General features: G+C 50.9%; 1 protein-coding gene and 1 long non-coding RNA gene across 6 annotated transcripts in view; one reads left to right on the top strand and one right to left on the bottom strand.

The window, feature by feature from the left end:
* The window catches only part of Adgrg1 (adhesion G protein-coupled receptor G1), a 39453-nt gene extending 32989 nt beyond the window's left edge, over positions 1–6464 (bottom strand). Inside the window, exon 1 of one of the 4 annotated variants that reach the window (XM_006530695.3) lies at positions 6324–6464. The gene's annotated coding sequence lies outside the window, so the exon portion shown is untranslated. Of the gene's footprint in view, positions 1–3802; positions 4112–6323 lie in introns of those variants that run through there. The other 3 variants (XM_006530690.4, NM_001198894.1, XM_006530686.3) reach the window with 3 other exon arrangements.
* On the top strand, positions 4492–16543 carry Gm30968. 2 transcript variants are annotated; one of them, XR_879113.3, is made up of 4 exons: positions 4492–4647; positions 7350–7497; positions 7609–7695; positions 15828–16543. It is a non-coding gene; the product is annotated as a predicted gene, 30968 (long non-coding RNA). The 2 variants fall into 2 exon arrangements; XR_387932.3 differs by lacking the exon at positions 15828–16543 and having other exon boundaries at positions 7609–8242.
* Positions 16544–16865: the final 322 nt, after the last annotated feature.

Here is a 16865-nt window from a genome sequence, read left to right as displayed (position 1 = left end):
CTCAGCCACACTTACAAAGGCAGCTGTGTGCCAGCACTCAGGACAGCCTTCCCCACTGGGGGGCATCCCTTCCCCTAGCAAGGGAGGAGTCGGAAAAAAAAAAACGGTTGGTCCAAGAGGAGGGGAAACAGGGGCCTCTCTCTGCCATGAAAATGGGCTGGGCCTCATAGGGATTCAAGTCTGGGCTTGGGGTTCAAGGACAACATAGCAGATAATGTGGAATCAAGGCCCAGGACAAGATGTGAGCTGAGTCTGCCCAAGTCAAGTATGCCTGATTTCTGAGACCTTATTTGGAGTTCACTCTAGGTCCATGGGAATGGAGCCAAGCAGGTTCTGCCTAAATTTACCTGCCTCAGATTTCCAAAGCCCTAGGTTGCGGTCTGAGGCAAGTCCCATATCCTAGATGCTAGCAGAAATTCTTTAATCCCCCTCGTGGCCACAGCACTGTCCCTCTTCACCCCTTGTGCCAAATAGCAGTGGTAGACTTGTCATAAGCCATAGGAGTGGGTGGTGTTTTCCCCTACAGCCCTGCCAAGGGGTTTACACTAGGAGAGGGAAGGAGCCCCCTAGCCCAGTGTCATGGCTGGAACCAGGGTTTGACTTCCAGGACAGTTCCTTCCCCCAGGTCTCTCTTTCTGGCCCCAATGATGTTTGATGGCATGCCAACGAGAAGTGGTCTTGGTCCCCGGCATGGGCACACCACCTTTCTCCCTGTGCTCACCTCATTCCTGACTGCAGGGAAGAGACCAATCCAGTGTCTTGTTCCCTAGCCAAGTTCATGCTGGCTGCCTCCAAGGCCATCCCCCACTGACTGCCCTCAGAGGTGGGCATACCTGGTGCCCAGCTACCTGAGACAGGCAAACTGGTTAAGAACCGCCTGTTCATGTTGTGGCATGACGGAATGTCTGACCCTCAGTTTAGCCACCCCCGCTCCAAGAGCCCTCCAGTAAGAGGGCTGGATCCAGCCAGATCCTTGCTCAGAGAGTCACATGGGCCATGCCCCTGCCTCTCAGCATTCAGAAGCCCCTGTGCCCAAGGCAAAGATGAGCATCTTGAATAAGCCCTCACCAATCCTGTCACAAGTCTTGTGCCTGTTCTTCAGGATCCAGAGGCCTGGGGTCCTCCTGTGAGACCCTACCCATCTCTAAACAGAGGTCCCCTCTGCAGCCCAGGTGATCAGGGGGAGTTGTTATGATGAGGTCTTCCTCTCAGGGTGAAGACTTCCGCTCAGCCTCTTCAGGGTGTGACTCTCTGGCCTGTACTCTGCTCAGAAGCAGGCTGACCCACGGGAGCCACTGACTAAGCTTCCAAACCACTCTCCACGACACTCTAGTTCCTCCCAGTATAGCTCCAAAGCCCTCCATAACTGCCGTGAGAGTCTAGCATCAAATTGCTGGGCTTTGATCTTTCCGTGCCTCAGTGTTCTCATGTGTAAAAATGGGTACGGCACCCTCCTGACCACTGGGTTTGCTCTTGAGTGTGTGTTGAAATACATGAATGTGTGCATGTTTATGTGCAAATGGGGTGGAGGCCAGAAGTCAACCCTGTGTGTGTCTTCCTCCATCACTCTCCATCTTACGTGTTAAATGTTTTAAGAATTAGGTTGTGTGTCTGTGTCTGTGTCTGTGTGTGTGTGTGTGTGTGTGTGCGATAACTCACAGAAGTTGGTTCTCTCCTTGCCTCATGTGGGACCCAGAGGGATAACTCAGGTCATGAGACCTGAAAGAAAGTCCTTTAGCCTAAATATCTTGCTGGCCCTTCAAATTACTTTTGGAGACAGAGTCTCTCCCAAAGCCTGAAGCTCTCTGATTCAGCTAGACTTGCTGGAGACCCTCCTGTCTCTGCCTCTCTCGAGTACGAGCACAAACCACCAAGCTCAGCTTTTTACTGTGGCGCTGGGGAATCCAAACCCAGACCTTCATGCTTCCACAGCAAGCATGTTTGCCAGCTGAGTTATCTCCCTAGCCCCTTGAGGCTGCTCCTAAAATATCTCCAGTGTGCAGGAACAGAGGGACTTCGACCCTCCACAGAAGCCACCCTGCCTCAGCTAGAGAGCCAAGCATGGTCTGAGGTGACTAGCATTCCCCAAAAAGGCCATGTCAGCTGCTGCCAACTGTTTCACACTTGTGCCCGGTCTATGCCGCCCCTCCCCGGGTCCTGTCCTGAGGTTTGAGTGGAAGCTGCTCAGATACCAGAACTGGTCCAACTGTCTCTGATCAAGCAGAGAAGCATTATCTCCTCGGTACCAAGGCAGGCAAGGGAAGCCCAGAGAGGTTTAGGGACTACCCCACAAGACAGTACAGCCCCGTACGAAGAATGGGTAGGTCATTCCATCTTACGAAGAACACTATGCCAGGTCACTCACTGCCAGTCTCCAGGACCGGAATCTTGGTTGTGCCCTCATGTGCAACCACATCCCCTTCTCAATACATACACAGCACAGATGCGTTTGTGAGATGTTGGCTGGGGAGACTCACTTGGGAATTCACAGACACTCGTTTCCTCACCCAAAATCCCCCTAGACTGCCACCACCTCCTCCCCTTTTTCCCTCCCCCTTTTTCTTTCAATACAGCATCTCTCCACGTAGCCCAGGCTGGCCTGGAACTCAAAACCGATCTGCCTCATCCATCCTAGTGTGGCGATTACACCCCGCCCATCCCCAGCACTTCTCTTTTGATACAATAAAGAGCTGGAATCCTAAGTACTTTGTAGAAATCCCACAGAGCATGGGGCCCCCTAGCCCCGGAAGACCTTGCCCCCCCCCAACACCTCCTGCCTTCTGCATGCCCCTCTGCCCAGCTGCCAGGGAACCCCCCGGGGTCTCCCACTAAGTGCTGGGGTGCAGGTGGCGCAGGCGGCATAATGGAGTGATAACAGATGCTCATTAGCAGGGGCCCACCATGCAGCCCACACGCCTCAGGGAGTCAGACTGGCAGAGGCAAACAGCGGCGCCAGCCGCCCACCTTTGTCTGGTTGAGTGGGGGCTGTGAGCTAGGGCTGGGGGCTGGGCACTGGGGCTTTAGAAGCCATATATGATTTGACATCTGGGGGCCCGTCTATCTCCATCATGGTACAGCTAGGGACATGGGTCCAGCTGGAAGGAATGCCAGGGTCCCACCAGAGGCCATGGCAAGCCTGAACTTTTACCTATCTGGGTGCATCTTTGGGGTTACCATGTGGGGGAAGCAACTGGTAGGAGGTGTGCACTCTTGGGACCCCCTCTAGTGACTCTTGCAGACGGGGTGACAGACCTGGGCTGACAGGCATGGGGACCTGTGGCTGGCAGCAACAGAGAGACATATACATGAGCTCTATCTACCCTTTTGCTGGCTTACCAGGAAAGGCTGCCTGCCTCTTCCTCCTCAAAAGTCAAACAACCAAAGTGAGCTGCTGCTAAACCGGTCCCCCCACCCCCCGCCCTCCCCGCCCCCGTGGATCTCAGGAGGAAACTGCTTGGGAAGCACTAGGGACAAAGGGAAAAATGGGGTTCATGCCGCCAGTCCTCAACCACACGCCAGGGTCCAAGCTTCACTCTGGCCCTCGTGGCAGTGGTGCCCTTCTGAGCAAAGAGGGACACAGCTGGCCAACGTGTTCCAGTGCCCCCTCGTGAGCACGCCCAGCCCCACACTCTGAGCGGCAAGGAGTATCCTAGGACCAGCTAGAACCTCAAACTCAGTCGTTCCCTGGGAGATACGATCCAGCACACACTCGAGAACTCCCAAGCACTGCGCTAAACCTTAGACTAAGGTCAAGCGGGCCAGGCCAGGCGAAGTGCATGCCGTACCCGCTGCCCTCTCTTACCTCCGTCTCGCACTGTGAACAGCAGCGTCTTGCCTCCAAGCCTAGGCAGGCACTTCTGTTAACAGCCTTTGCTGCTAATGTCTCCTCCTCCTCCCAGGTGCCCAGCACCTAGTCTGAGCCTGTCTAGGCAGCTGTGAACTCAATCCAGGTGAGGCTCCGCCTACCCGGCTAGCTTCCGGTGCCAAGTGCCCTCTAAAACTCCTAGGTTTCCTAGCGAGGCTTGACAGAGTCTTCAGACTCCATGGACTTTGGGGATTTCTTCCCTAGACAGTAAAAGCTGCCCCGTGGGAGGCCGGGATCACGCTGTCTCTGGGCTTCAGAGACCCTTTTCAGGCTGTGGGAGGCAGGCCGCCACGCCCACACACACCTGCAAACTGCCAGCCCTTTGTGGCTTCTCCAGCCTCTTCAGACCATATCCTGTCTGCAGCGCCATTCACACCAGCCACAGGCTGGATACAGGAGGGCTCCGGGGCTGTGGGTGGGGCTCTCACAATATGTCCTGCTGGACTCAGGTGGGATCAGAGCAGGCAGAAGGTGAGGGGGCAGGAACTGGAGCTTTTTGCTAGGGATGGGAGGTGGCAGCTGCCCCAGGTATCTTGGAAGGGGGCCAAGGGGAGAAGTCCAGGCGAGCTCCACCAATGGAGAGAGGCCTCGTGCAGGCACTTCCTTCAGACCCTGCCACCCACCTCTCTTTCAATGCTCTTGCAATCAGGCACTAGTATGGGGGCGGGGTATGTGTGTGAGTCCTGATGCACACACCTAGCTCCCAACATAGAGACCTGCTGGCTGAGCCATACTTCCCTGAGGACGCCAATCCAAGCAGAAGCTGATCCTCTGAGCAAGGGGTATGAAACACTGTTGTGGGCCAGGCCCATGGGGTTGTCAGTCCCCTAGGATCTACCTCGCTTCCCTCCCCACCGGGCCCTCCCGCCATGTTTTTCCGCCACTGTGTTTCTTGCCCCTCAGGTCAATCCCCATGCTTGTCTTGTCTGCTTTTCCCCAGCAGTTACCAGAGCAGGGCCAGAATAGGGTCTGGTCTAGAGGGAAGATGTATGGCTAGTGAGTGGATAAGAAAAGATGGATGGATAGATAGATAGGTGGATGGACAGATGGACCAGCGGATGGATTCCGTCACATGTTTGTGGAAAGCCTGCTGTGATCCAGGCACTGTGCAGGGCATAGGAGCGACAGCTACAAGCCATATACTAAAATCCCTGCCCGCTCAAAGCTGCAGGGATACAGATCATAAATTTAATGAGCAATAAATATGAAATCTATCCAGAGCTATAGTAAGAATAATGGGGAGAAAATATGGTGAGGGGAGTTGATAAAGGAGCAGGGCTGGATTCACGGTGAGAAATGATGCTTGAGTGTAGACAGCATCCAAGGAGGCAGCCTACGGGGTACCAAGAGCAGAGCATTCTAGTGGATGGAAGAGTCTGTGCAAAGGCCCTGGGGTCGGTGATCCTGACTTTAGGGATGAGGAGGAGGAGGGTGCTCACTGCTGTGCAACTGAATGAAGGAACCAAAGACAGAGACGAGGCCACAGAGTTGAGAAGGATATCAAAAGGGAGCACCAGTCCCCTGAGATGACATAAGCACCTGTCTGCATAGGCCCCACTGGGACTCTCAATCCCGCCATAACCCCTTCCACGTGGGAACTTCTGGCTACAGGGTGGGCATGCAAACTTGCTCTGCCCAGCACAAACTGGATCTCTAGAACTGAGCAGATGGGGGTGGGGAGGAGCCAAGGAAGATGAATGTCAAAAAAAGGACCCAGAGAAAAAGCTTGACTACAGATCCCCATGGCCCCAGAGGCACTGTCTGCCCTGATAAGGACACAGGGGAGTGCCAGTGATTTCTTGTATCCCTAACTTGTGACACCCACACTTCACATCCTCTTCTATGTCCTCAGGGGCCTCGTCATGTGATATAGCTACCATTCTGTCACCTAATAGCAAGGACTGGTGCTAGAATCCCAGTCTTGAGCCCACTTTCACTGGGTTTCCTTGGAAAGGTTGCTTAACCTCTCTGTGCCGCAGGTCATATATCAAATGGGGACCCCTTCTTTTGCCCTGCTTGCCCTCCAATGATAACAAGAGTTGGAAAAGTAGTGAGCCCTGGCAGGGTAGGTAGGCACTGAGGAGCATTTGTGAGTCTGAAGGTATGGTCTCCTGGTGACCCAGACCATCCCCTAGTACAGTAGGTTAAGGAAATGAAATGTAACCAGAACCTATCCAAGTCTCAGACCTGCTACCTGCAGAGATGGATTGTAACCACCATAATCCGGGCAGCTAGACCTGAGCCAAATGTAAACTCTAGGTCACACCTGACTTCTCCTTCATCCTGGAGGGAGCAGCATCCTGGCCCTGAGGGGCAGGGTACACCCAAGCAAGTCAAGAGTCAGGCCCAGGAATAGGCTTGAAGTCACACCCAGGCAGCTGAACTCCAGAATCAGGCTTGTTCCCACCCATCACTGACGACAGAGAAAAGAATACAGAGCCCTCCCCTTCCTGGGTACCTCGTGAGAAGGTGAGGGAGTCCCCAGGTGTGTACCCCGTGTTTTCAAGCTTCCATGTTCCCTCTCAGAGCTGGTGGAGCCCACAAGGTCAGGGGGTGAGCTCCCCATCTCTGTGGAAAGCCATGGCTGAGCTCCTCTTGAACCTTGCGAAGGTGTTGGCTTCACCCACGGTGGCAGGTGTGAACTCAGGCAGGGCTTCTGACTGGGGCATTTTTCCCTAGTTCCTGTATTTATCCACTGAGCTAATATTTGCCTAGTAAGTCCTAGGTGCCTGGGCCTCTCTGGTTCAGAAAACAAACACCCTGTGGGGCGGGCAGTAGAAATGATGAGGTGGGGGTAGGGTGGGGTAAGGGGTGGGGGTGGGGATTGCTAGTTCAGACTGCCTGAAGCCCAGCCCCACCTGCTGTTCAGTCACCTCCCTCAGCCTCCTATGTGTGCACAGCAGGTGTTAGGGGCACCTTTCCAGGCTGTGAGGACTCCCTGAGAAGACACTCAGTCCCTCTCAATGGCTGACACATGTCTAAATACCCCATAAATGCTCCCCATCCCCAGTGCAGAGCAGAAGGTTAAGTTACTGGCTTTTGGCAATCCTCCCTGCGCTCAGTGCTGTTCCTGCTACTGAATGGAGGTGGTCCCCACTGCTTCCAGGGACAAGGACTGTCTCCCTATGGCCACCCCTGGCAGAAGCCATTCTTCAGGGGCATGTGGGTGTGTGAGCTCACTGCTCTAGAGCCCACCCCCAGTAGCATGCCGGGCTGTCTCACCATGCTCTGCAGAAAAGAGTCGGGATGGGTAGCTGATGGCACTGCCTAGCTCATGGTAAGCCTGGTGTGATGGCTATCACATCCCAGCGAGAGGCTCTGGCAAGAGGGTGGAGAGTTCAAGGCCACCCTGGGCTGTGCAGCAGAGCCTGACTGGGCTAAGTTCTCAGTGAGCTCATTCGTAGAAGCTTTGTGTCCTTTGGTCGAGGTCAAGTCTGGCATCTAGATTCCTCCATACAGAGTCATCCATCTGTGCCCAATCTAGAACTGGGAAACCACCCCCCACCCCCGCGCACCCTGTTGCTGTCTGAGCGTTTGCCACCCAGTAGCACTTCAGTGCTTCGGAGCTGGAGCCTTTCTTAGATCTTCAGTCCGTAGGGGACAATGAGAGGTCCATCCTGATGTGTTTTCAAGTAAGTCACATGAGGAGATGGAGTGGGGGACATGGGGGAGGATACTGCTGGAAGACACACCCATGCCAGCAGCCAGCAGACCTAAGAGTAATATCTGCCCTCGTTTTACAGGCAAGAAAGACGTGCCTGTGCCACTCCACGGTGAATCGACACTATCGGGCCACATCCTCAGTGTTCCGTGACATCGCTCTTCTCCAGGTTGGCCCTGTTTCTTGAGGTGACTGAGTCACATTTGCAGCCCTCACCGTCACCTCAGCCTGGAGTTGGCACTCCCCCTGAGCCCACTAGACAGACACAGGAAACTGGGGGAAACCAAATGTCACATCGGGGCCCACAGTAGAAAAGCATAGAAGGGGTTGGCCCCAAAGAAGGGTTCCACCCACACAGGGAACCCACTTCTCATCCCTCCTCTGCCAGAGAAACTTCACCTGTCCTCTCCCTCTTAACCAGGGAAGTTAGCTCTTTCCCTGGCACCCCCCTCCCCTGAAGTCCCACATCCTTTTACTTGTAAGAACATTCAACACCTTGGAGTCCCTGTGTGTTCAGGTCCCGTCCAAGCACTGAGTCTCGTCCAGGGATTGTGGACTAGGAGGCTGAGACTCAAATGTAACTGCATTGCCAGGCAAAGCCAGCAAAAGCATCTTGAATGGATGCCATCCCTGGCTTATCTACATCATGAAGTCTTACTTGATGTATCTCATTTGTTCATCTTCCAAGTGTCAGGATGGTCTCTATGGGACCAGACACACATATGTCTGTTTTTTAGGGTACTCATGCCTTGATGAAGACAGGAAAGAGGTTTCAAACTTGCAGGAGTAATGGGGTAACCCAGGAAATATGAAGATGAATATTTACATATAACCCAAGAGTGAGGAAGAGACTCAGGGCACAGACAGGATGGGGAGGCTTAGAAGGGGATGGGCCCAAGTGTAGAGAAGCTGACAGCTGGTTAAGTATGGTGAGAACTAGGAGAGGACACCTCCCTCCCGGGGAGAGACACATACTCCAGTTACCAGGGAAGCTGCAAGTTAGGCAGCCTTGGATCTGTCTGTCCTGAGCAGGCCAGAATCGGCCACTCTGCCTGACTTGGTTCTGCTACCAGATCCAGGAATGTCAAAGATGGCCTCCATCCAAAGATGGCCTCCATCCACCAGAAGCCAGGAAGAAATGTTCTTGTGGCCCTCAGAAGGAACCAACCCTGTTAACACCTTAACCCTTGACCAGAACCAACAACACATTTGTGTTCTTTCTTTCTTTTTTTTTTTTCTGTTTGTTTTTTGAGACAGGGTCTCTCTGTATAGCCCTGGCTGTCCTGGAACTCACTGTGTAGACCAGGCTGGCCTTGAACTCAGAAATTCGCCTGCCTCTGCTTCCCGAGTACTGGGATTAAAGGCATGTGCCACCACGCCCTGCTGTGTTCTTTTTAAAAGATGTATTTATCTATTTTCTGTATGAGTACACTGTTGCTGTCTTCAGACACACCAGAAAAGGGCACTGGAATCCCATTATAGATGGTTGTGAGCCATCATGTGGTTGCTGGGAATTGAACTCAGGACCTCTGGAAGAGCAGTCAGTGGTTTTAACCACTGAGCCATCTCTCCAGCCCAAGGCTCAGCATTGCCACGATCTTCATGTAGTAAATGTCACCAACCTCAAGGTATAGGGGTCTGCCTGGGTTCTATAACGAAGTACTAAAGACCGAGTGGCTTAAAGAACACAAATGTCTTGTTGGTTCTGGAGTCCAGAAGGAGTCAGCAGGGCTGGTTCCTTCTGAAGGTTCCAAGAACATTTCTTCCCATCTTCTGGTGGATGAAGGCCATCTTTGACATTTCTGGACCAGGTAGCATTGCTGGGCCTCTGCTTCTATTCCCTGCATGCCTGTCTGGGCCCACTTTCCCTGTTTTATAAGGCTTGTCCCTAGGAGCCTCCAGCTAACAGGACGAACTCAGGAAAGACCCTGCCCTCACACCTGTCAAACCATCCAGTGCTTGGGTCCCAGAACCTTGATTCCCATGACAAAGGAGGCAAAAGGAGACAGGAGCTGAGCAATGGTGACAGATTAGAGTTAAATGTAATAACTAGAAAGTGCTCCATTGTGGGGCATGGTGACACACACACATACTTTTAATCCCAGCACTCTGGAGGCAGAGGCAGGAGGATCTCTGTAAATTCCAAGCCAGCAGAGTGAGAGCCTGTCTCAGAATGCAAAGAAAAAAGTTCTTCACTCTGAGTTTTACTACTTTATAATTTTGTTTATGTAACCGAATTCCTCCCCTCCTCCCCTTCCCTCTTCTCTCTTCTTCTTCTCTCTCCTCCTCTCCTTCCTTCCATTTCCTTCTTCCCCTCTTCCCCTTTTCCTTCTTTCTCTTCTCCCTTCTCCCCTCCTCTTCGTTCCCCCTCCTCTCCCTCCTTCCCTTTTCCTGCCCCCTTTCCCTCTTCCTCTCCCTCCTCTCCCTCCTCCTCCTCATCTCCTCTCCCTCGCCCTTCAGCTTTCTTTCTATTTTCTTGTGATCAGGACTTGCTGTCTGTAGACTGGTTCTAAACTTCTGGCCTTAAGCAATCCTCCTGCCTCATCCTACCACGTAGTTGGGACCACATGCACATGCTGAACTTTAATTTGAGGTATCTGAGTGGAGGGAGGGAGGGAGGGAGGGAGGGAGGGAGGGAGGGAGGGAGGGAGGGGGGGGGAGGAAGGGCAGAGACTTCCCAGTCCTGTCCATTCACAGTCAGTAACAGCCAAGCTGCAGGTGGTCTAAACATTTACTAAGTAGCTTTGTGAGCTCTGGGTCTCCTGTGGGCTCAGATAAGAGATGGGTCACACTTTGGGTTTGAGTCTTGTATGTTTCCTCTGTGGAACTCCAGAGGCCTGGTCTCCTCATCTCGGGGAAGACACAGGAAGGGACACTCTGGTGACAAGTGACCGTGACAGGGCTGTCAGGCTCACAAGCAAGGAGCTAGAAAGAGTCTACATGCCCCGTGCCAGGAACAACTGGCCCCAGCTTTCACCTGGAGGGAACCAACTACCTCATTCTGTCCACGATTGTTTTTGCCTAAAAAGTGCTGCACTCTAAGAAACTGCTTGGTTCTAGGCAAACGACAGCATGCTTACTACAGTGGTCACTTTAGTAGAAACAGAGACCACAAAGGCTGTGCCCTTGCTTGTCTCAAGAGTATTTCTCCTCCAAGGTAGAGCTGGTACCTAGGGACCATCTACATGGCAAGCATCTATATAGCAAGAATTAGAGTATTTAAGCCAAGGCCTGAGCACAGTAGCAGTGTGGGGTAAGGAGTGCCATTCTGAGGAGCAGTAAGGGGCAGACTCTCAAACTGGGTTCAAGTGACCTTAAGGAGGTGACCTACCACTGGGGCCTCAACTTTCCTGTCTAAGCCTGTGTTTCCCACCATGCAGTGCCCCAGTTGTCACAAGCTCTCAGGCAATGCTGCAAGGATGCAGAACCATGGGCTGGGACTGTGGGTGCTGTTTAAAAACCACGTTAGAACTATTTCCATTGTGGCTGTGCAAAGGTTGTTTGTTCAAAACAAAACTCATGAGTATCTAGGTACACACACAGGTTATCCGGAGACCAAAACCAGATGTGGGGATGCATCGAAGGCTGAGCCCAGTTCTGAAACATGTCATTCCTTAAAATAGCTGACTCAAAGGGAAAGCTGGGTCTTCCCAAGGTTATACCAACCCGGGCCATAACTAAATCCCCAGAAGGCAGCCCCAGGGGCTGGAGAACGCTAAGGCCTGCAGCTCTGCTCCTATAGCCAAGAAGACATTGTGTTTTCAGGGCTCAGTCTCACCTCTACACCCTGTCCGGGGCTGTTCTCACCATAGCTTTAGTACCATGGTTCTGGCCACAACCACAGAAGAAAGAAACTGCAGCTTACACAGACCCGGTAGCCACAGACTTTCCACATCAAGTTGGGAGGCAAACCTTTGCTTTCTCACATCTCCTGAGTTCATATCACATCTGGTCCAGTTAAGAGACACAGTAGATATTCACTGTCCCTTGAGCTCCAAGGAAGCAGACTCTGTGGATGCCCTGCCAAAGATAAAGTCTGAATATGAGTCTTGGAGAACTATTGTCACCTGCTGTATTTAGAAGAGGACAGAATTCAGGTTGGAGACCAGACCCAAGCCTACCTGTTTCTCCACAAGAGGACATTCTTCCTCCCAGGCACAGAAGCACCTGGCTGGGCCTGGGGTGTCCTGTGAGGCAGGAGGTATGCTGAGATCTTCCTGGGGGTTGGTCCCTTGTTTCTCTGGCCTCAATTTCTTTGTCTCTTGCATGCTGGTAGCTGTACTGGGACAAGAATTACAAACCATGATACTCATAAGCCAGGCGACAAAACTGGCCCAGAGCAGGGAGGTGGAACCAGCAGGAGGAGGGAGAGAGCATGAACAAGAGAGCCCAGTGCTCAACAGCAGTGCCCAGCTCAGAGGATGTTCGCTGCAGTAAATACGGGACCATGTAGTCTGGTGCTCAGGGGTGTTTGTTTGTTTACTTGCTTGCTTGTTTTAAAGATTTATTTTATGTATTTGAGTACACTGTAACTGTGCAGATGGTTCGAGCCATCATGTGGTTGCTGGGAATTGAACTCTGGGCCTTTACTCACTCCGGCCCAAAGATTAATTTATTATTATATGTAAGTACAATGTAGCTTGTCTTCAGACCCACCAGAAGAGGGCATCAGATCTCATTATAGATGGTTGTGAGCCACCATGTGGTTGCTGGGACTTTAACTCAGTACCTTCAGAAGAGCAGTCAGTGCTCTTAACCACTGAGCCATCTCTCCAGCCCTGGTCCTCAGTTTTTGCCAGAGAAATTAGAAATGTGAATTTTATGTGAGAAATCCAACTATTAAAAATTTGGCAGTGGTTGAAGGATGGAAAGCCATTGGAGGTGGAATGGAGTCCATCTAAAGTCAGAACCCAGCCCCGGCTCCAACTGGGACCTTCTCGAGTCAGTGTCAAGGCTGGCTGCTTCCCAATGCCACCACCACTGTGAGGAGCAGAACCCCTGTTTTACAGCTGGGTCCAGACTTCCTTGGCTGGGTCACCTTGCAGTTAAGGGTGGCCAGGTGACTGAGCACTGGACAATAGGTGGCCCCTGGAACCTGAGCCTGCACTGCTGGACTCCCCATTCCTGAGCATCAGAGGCCCAGGCAGTGAGAGGGATCAGGTTAAATGTAGTTGCTACCACTGACAGCCTAGGTTTGATCCCTGGGACCCCCATGGTGGAAGGAGAGAGCTGTCTCCATAAGTTGACCTCTGACCTCCACGCGCACATGGTATGTGTGGCCAAACACACATACACAATACATACATACATACATACATACATACATACATACATACATAATATTCTAAAGAGTTTTAAAAACAAGAGCCATGCATTTCCATCTTCCCCAACTTACTATTCTGAGTATGAACACATGCTGTTGGCCATGAGCTCAGATGAAGGCATATCTTGGAGTAGAGAGCAAAAGAAGGATGCATATCTGGTACCCTACCTGGCCATACTCACCCTAAACAGTCTGGACCATTCCCTGTCTAACAATCACCTTGTGGGCATTACCATAGCCATAGTAACAGTCCACCTAGCACAGCTGCAAGAATCTTCCTCAGCTGGTATTATTTGTTTCTTTTTACATGTATTTATTTATTTATTGTTCATGGTGCTGGAGATAGAAGACAGGATCTCTCGTGTATTATTACCCCTGAGCCAGCCTCAGTTCGGAATTTCAAAACCAGAGTCCTCAAATGCCTACCCCCTGCTTGCCTATCTAACCATTTTACAGGCTGGGACGCCCAGGCACAGTAAAGTCTGTAACGTAATGAGTACAGGGCCTCTCTATATGCAAAGCCACAAACAGGACCCATGTTCTTCCCTAAGATAAAGAGGCTCTAAGGACTCCTGTGCCCTCAGCTGTTGTGTGGCCCCTGCCAATCACTGTCCTGTCTGGGCAGTTTGGCATCTTGCCTGGCCTCTGACTAAACAGGTTTGAATTGGTGCCCAGTGCCAATTCTGTCATTTGAAGTTTCTACCAGGTGACTCAAGACTTGGCAATAGAAAGGCAGTTCTTTTCCCCCCCAAAACCTTGGGTGCTGGGTGCGAGCCTTCCACTGGCTTCAGCTACTGGCTCATCTTTCTCTGGAGATCCAGGGCTTGTGATCTGGAAAGCCAGATGTGCAGAAAAGACCAATGGAGGAGAATAAAGTGCTTACTGGCTTCACTTGCCCCCTCAAACACTCCTGCCCTCATCTCTAAGTAACAGCCTCTGCCAGCCTCTCTTAGGTACTTAGCCAGGGTGCTCACACAGCTCTGTAGAGCCACTGCAGGCTGAGTTACTCAGAGGAAACAGCATGGGCTAGGGACCAGGTAGGCCAGGTTCTCCTTCCACACGATCCTGTCAAGGGCCAGAATCCTTGACTTTGAACTCATCTTGGAAACAAAGTTGCAAATGCCCAAGCCAAGGTCCATGCAGGAGTCTGCGCAAGAGCGTCTACTTAACAAAGCAAGGCGACAACAGGAAGGGGAAGTAAGGTGGCTCTCTCCAGTACTTGTAGAAGTTGATAGCTCCAGTCCAAAGTCAATAAATCAAGAAACAGCAGGCTAGGCATGTTATTTACTGCCTAGAGGCAGCCACAAAAGCCAAAAGTGTGTGGAGGAGTTTGCTGAGAACCCAGACTTTTTACTGTAAGCCCTCTTTATTAGTTTGGGTTTTAAGTCTGTTGGTAGTGTTGTTTGTTTAAGTGACCATACTCTCCAGTGTTGGTTTGTGACATTGCTGCCAGTCACAGACCTGTTTGGATCTGGAAAGCCACTCTCAGGGTTTCATGATCGACTTGTGCAGTCAGGTTGCATGGTCGGTCGGTCTCTATAAATGAGCAGATATCTGGCTTTAGGCAAACTTCTCAATCCCTCTAAGGTCCAAGTTTCTCCGACTACAGAACAGGCTTCTGGTATAATGCAGTAAGTGGCCACTAGGGGCACTGTTCTAATTAACCCTTAACGCAAGCAGTCACTTCTCTTTCCTTGCTTGCCCAGGTATAGTGCCTGCCAGTCCACATGATTACAGAAAGTTCTACGTCGTCCTTTTTAGTTATTGCAAAAATTTCAATGCATGGGATGTAAAATTAGTTATACCAGGCAGCTTTCACGTTCAGTGTAACGCACTTTGCAGCGATTGGCAGGTCTTCTTGGGCAGAACAATGACTCTTTTTGACAAAGGCAGTTCTTTTTCTTTTTCTCTTTCTTTCATTCTTTCTTTCTTTTTGTTTTTGTTTGTTTGTTTCGAGACAGGGTTTCTCTGTGTAGCCTTGGCTGTCCTGGAACTCACTTTGTAGACCAGGCTGGCCTCAAACTCAGAAATCCACCTGCCTCTGCCTCTGGAGTGCTGGGATTAAAGGCGTGTGCCACCACCACCCAGTGACAGAAGCATTTCTAAAAGAGGTGACTAGGCCACAGAGTTTGTGTAATTGAAGCTTTTATTAAAAAGCACTAACAACTAGAATCCACCCACAAATGCCATAAGATAGCTTTAACTGAGTCATATTGATACCGGGTATGTTCACCCTGCGTTTTCTTTTTGATTTTTTGTTTGATGGTTTATTTTTTGAGACAGGGTGTCTTAAGCAGAGACTGACCTTGAACTCTCTCCTTGCTGAGGATGACCTTGAAAGCCCACGCCCACTGCATCCACTGCGTCCACTGCACACACCTCATCCTGTGCATTTTCTAACTCATGTCACCACGTGTGACTAAACATTTTTGCTAAGTTCATCATCCATGTTACCCTGTGAAATACAAATCTGCATCCTTTGCCCATTTTAGTTAGAACTCTCGTAATATCCCACCGACTCATAGAGCCTTCCGCATATTACAACCTTAATTCCTTAATGCATACGAGGCACACACCTTCCCGCAGCCTACTCTGTGCCCAGTTTCTTCATATATCTTTGAGCAAAGAAATGTCATACACTCTTGACTTATTCTAAAAGGAGGGACTGCCCAGTGGGCAGAGCAGGTGACCCTTGAGACTTACCTACATCTCCTTGTACCATGACACTGAGAGGGGACAAGGCCCAGAGAAGGTTGGTGGGCCAGAGTGAGGTACACCAGTTTTTTTTTATATTATATAAATAGTTTATATTCTATTATATTAATTTTAAAATATTTTATATATTTTAGCACTGTTACATTTTTCAGTCACTGGAGTGTCTATACGGGCTTATCACGAGAAATAGGATTTGCTATTTGTTCCTGTTGGAGAGCAGCTATCCCAAACCTCTCTACCGACAAAGCCATTCTTTCCTACAGACATGATATCCCTTTGACAGACATCTCTCTGACACTCTGGGCACTCCTGTCAAGCCTGGCATATGATGGAACTCTGTTAACACTGGCTTTGGGGACATCTGGAATAACCACTCAATGAGAGCTAGCCTCTCCAGAGTGAGGCTGAGCACAGGGCTCCCAACTCAGAAGTACAACTCAAGATTGTGGCTTGGGTTTAGCTTCTCATCTCAAATCGTCTTGACTTGTCTGCCTTAAAATTTCTACATTTCACGTTGGTTTTGTGCAAGCCACAGCACAGTGACTCAGCGTGTGTATTGCTTGTGCAACCAGGACCCTCACCTAATCAAGATATGTCAGTCTTTCAGGAGTTCCTGTGTTCCCCGGGCAGTCTGTCTCCCTCCCCTTCCCCCACAGGCAACGGTGATCTGATCGGTCTAAATGCATGAGTGCAGACGGTTGATAACATTTTTTCAGAGAGAGACGTGAGCACACACCAGCACGAGCCGTTGGCTGGGGAGGAAAGTTAACTTCCCCCAAGGGCCTGCTCTTGGATGATGGATGTGGAGGAGGAGGAAGGCTGTGGGGACAAACATCCCCATGGGTCTGAAGGCTTGAAGATGTCCCTCATGGAAACCCCCTCCTAGGCCAGAGAAAATTGATCCCAGATCACTTCAAAAAGAGCCATGTTGACCTCTTCTTCTAAAGCTAAGAATAAAACCTGTTAAATATTTACCTGACATTACCTTCTGAGTTGTTTTTCTTGTTGCTGCTGCTGCCGCTGCTGTTACTCTGTTCTGCTTTGATATGTAACCCAGCCTGGCCCCAGACTCCTTGTTTTGTTTTGTTTTGTTTTGTTTTGTTTTGTTTTTCAAGACAGGGTTTCTCTGTATAGCCCTGGCTGTCTTGGAACTCATTCTGTAGACCAGACTGGCCTCGAACTCAGAAATCTGCCTGCCTCAGCCTCCTGAGTGCTGGATTAAAGGCGTACACCACCATGCCTGGCTTGATCATAACTTTTGAAACTAACAACTCTTTTGCCCCGTGCCTGAGTTCTGGGGG

This window comes from Mus musculus, chromosome 8, assembly GCF_000001635.26.
Source record: "Mus musculus strain C57BL/6J chromosome 8, GRCm38.p6 C57BL/6J".
NCBI classification, from domain to species: domain Eukaryota; kingdom Metazoa; phylum Chordata; class Mammalia; order Rodentia; family Muridae; genus Mus; species Mus musculus.
Note: the sequence above shows the minus strand (reverse complement) of the source record. Positions and strands in the feature narration are given on the sequence as shown.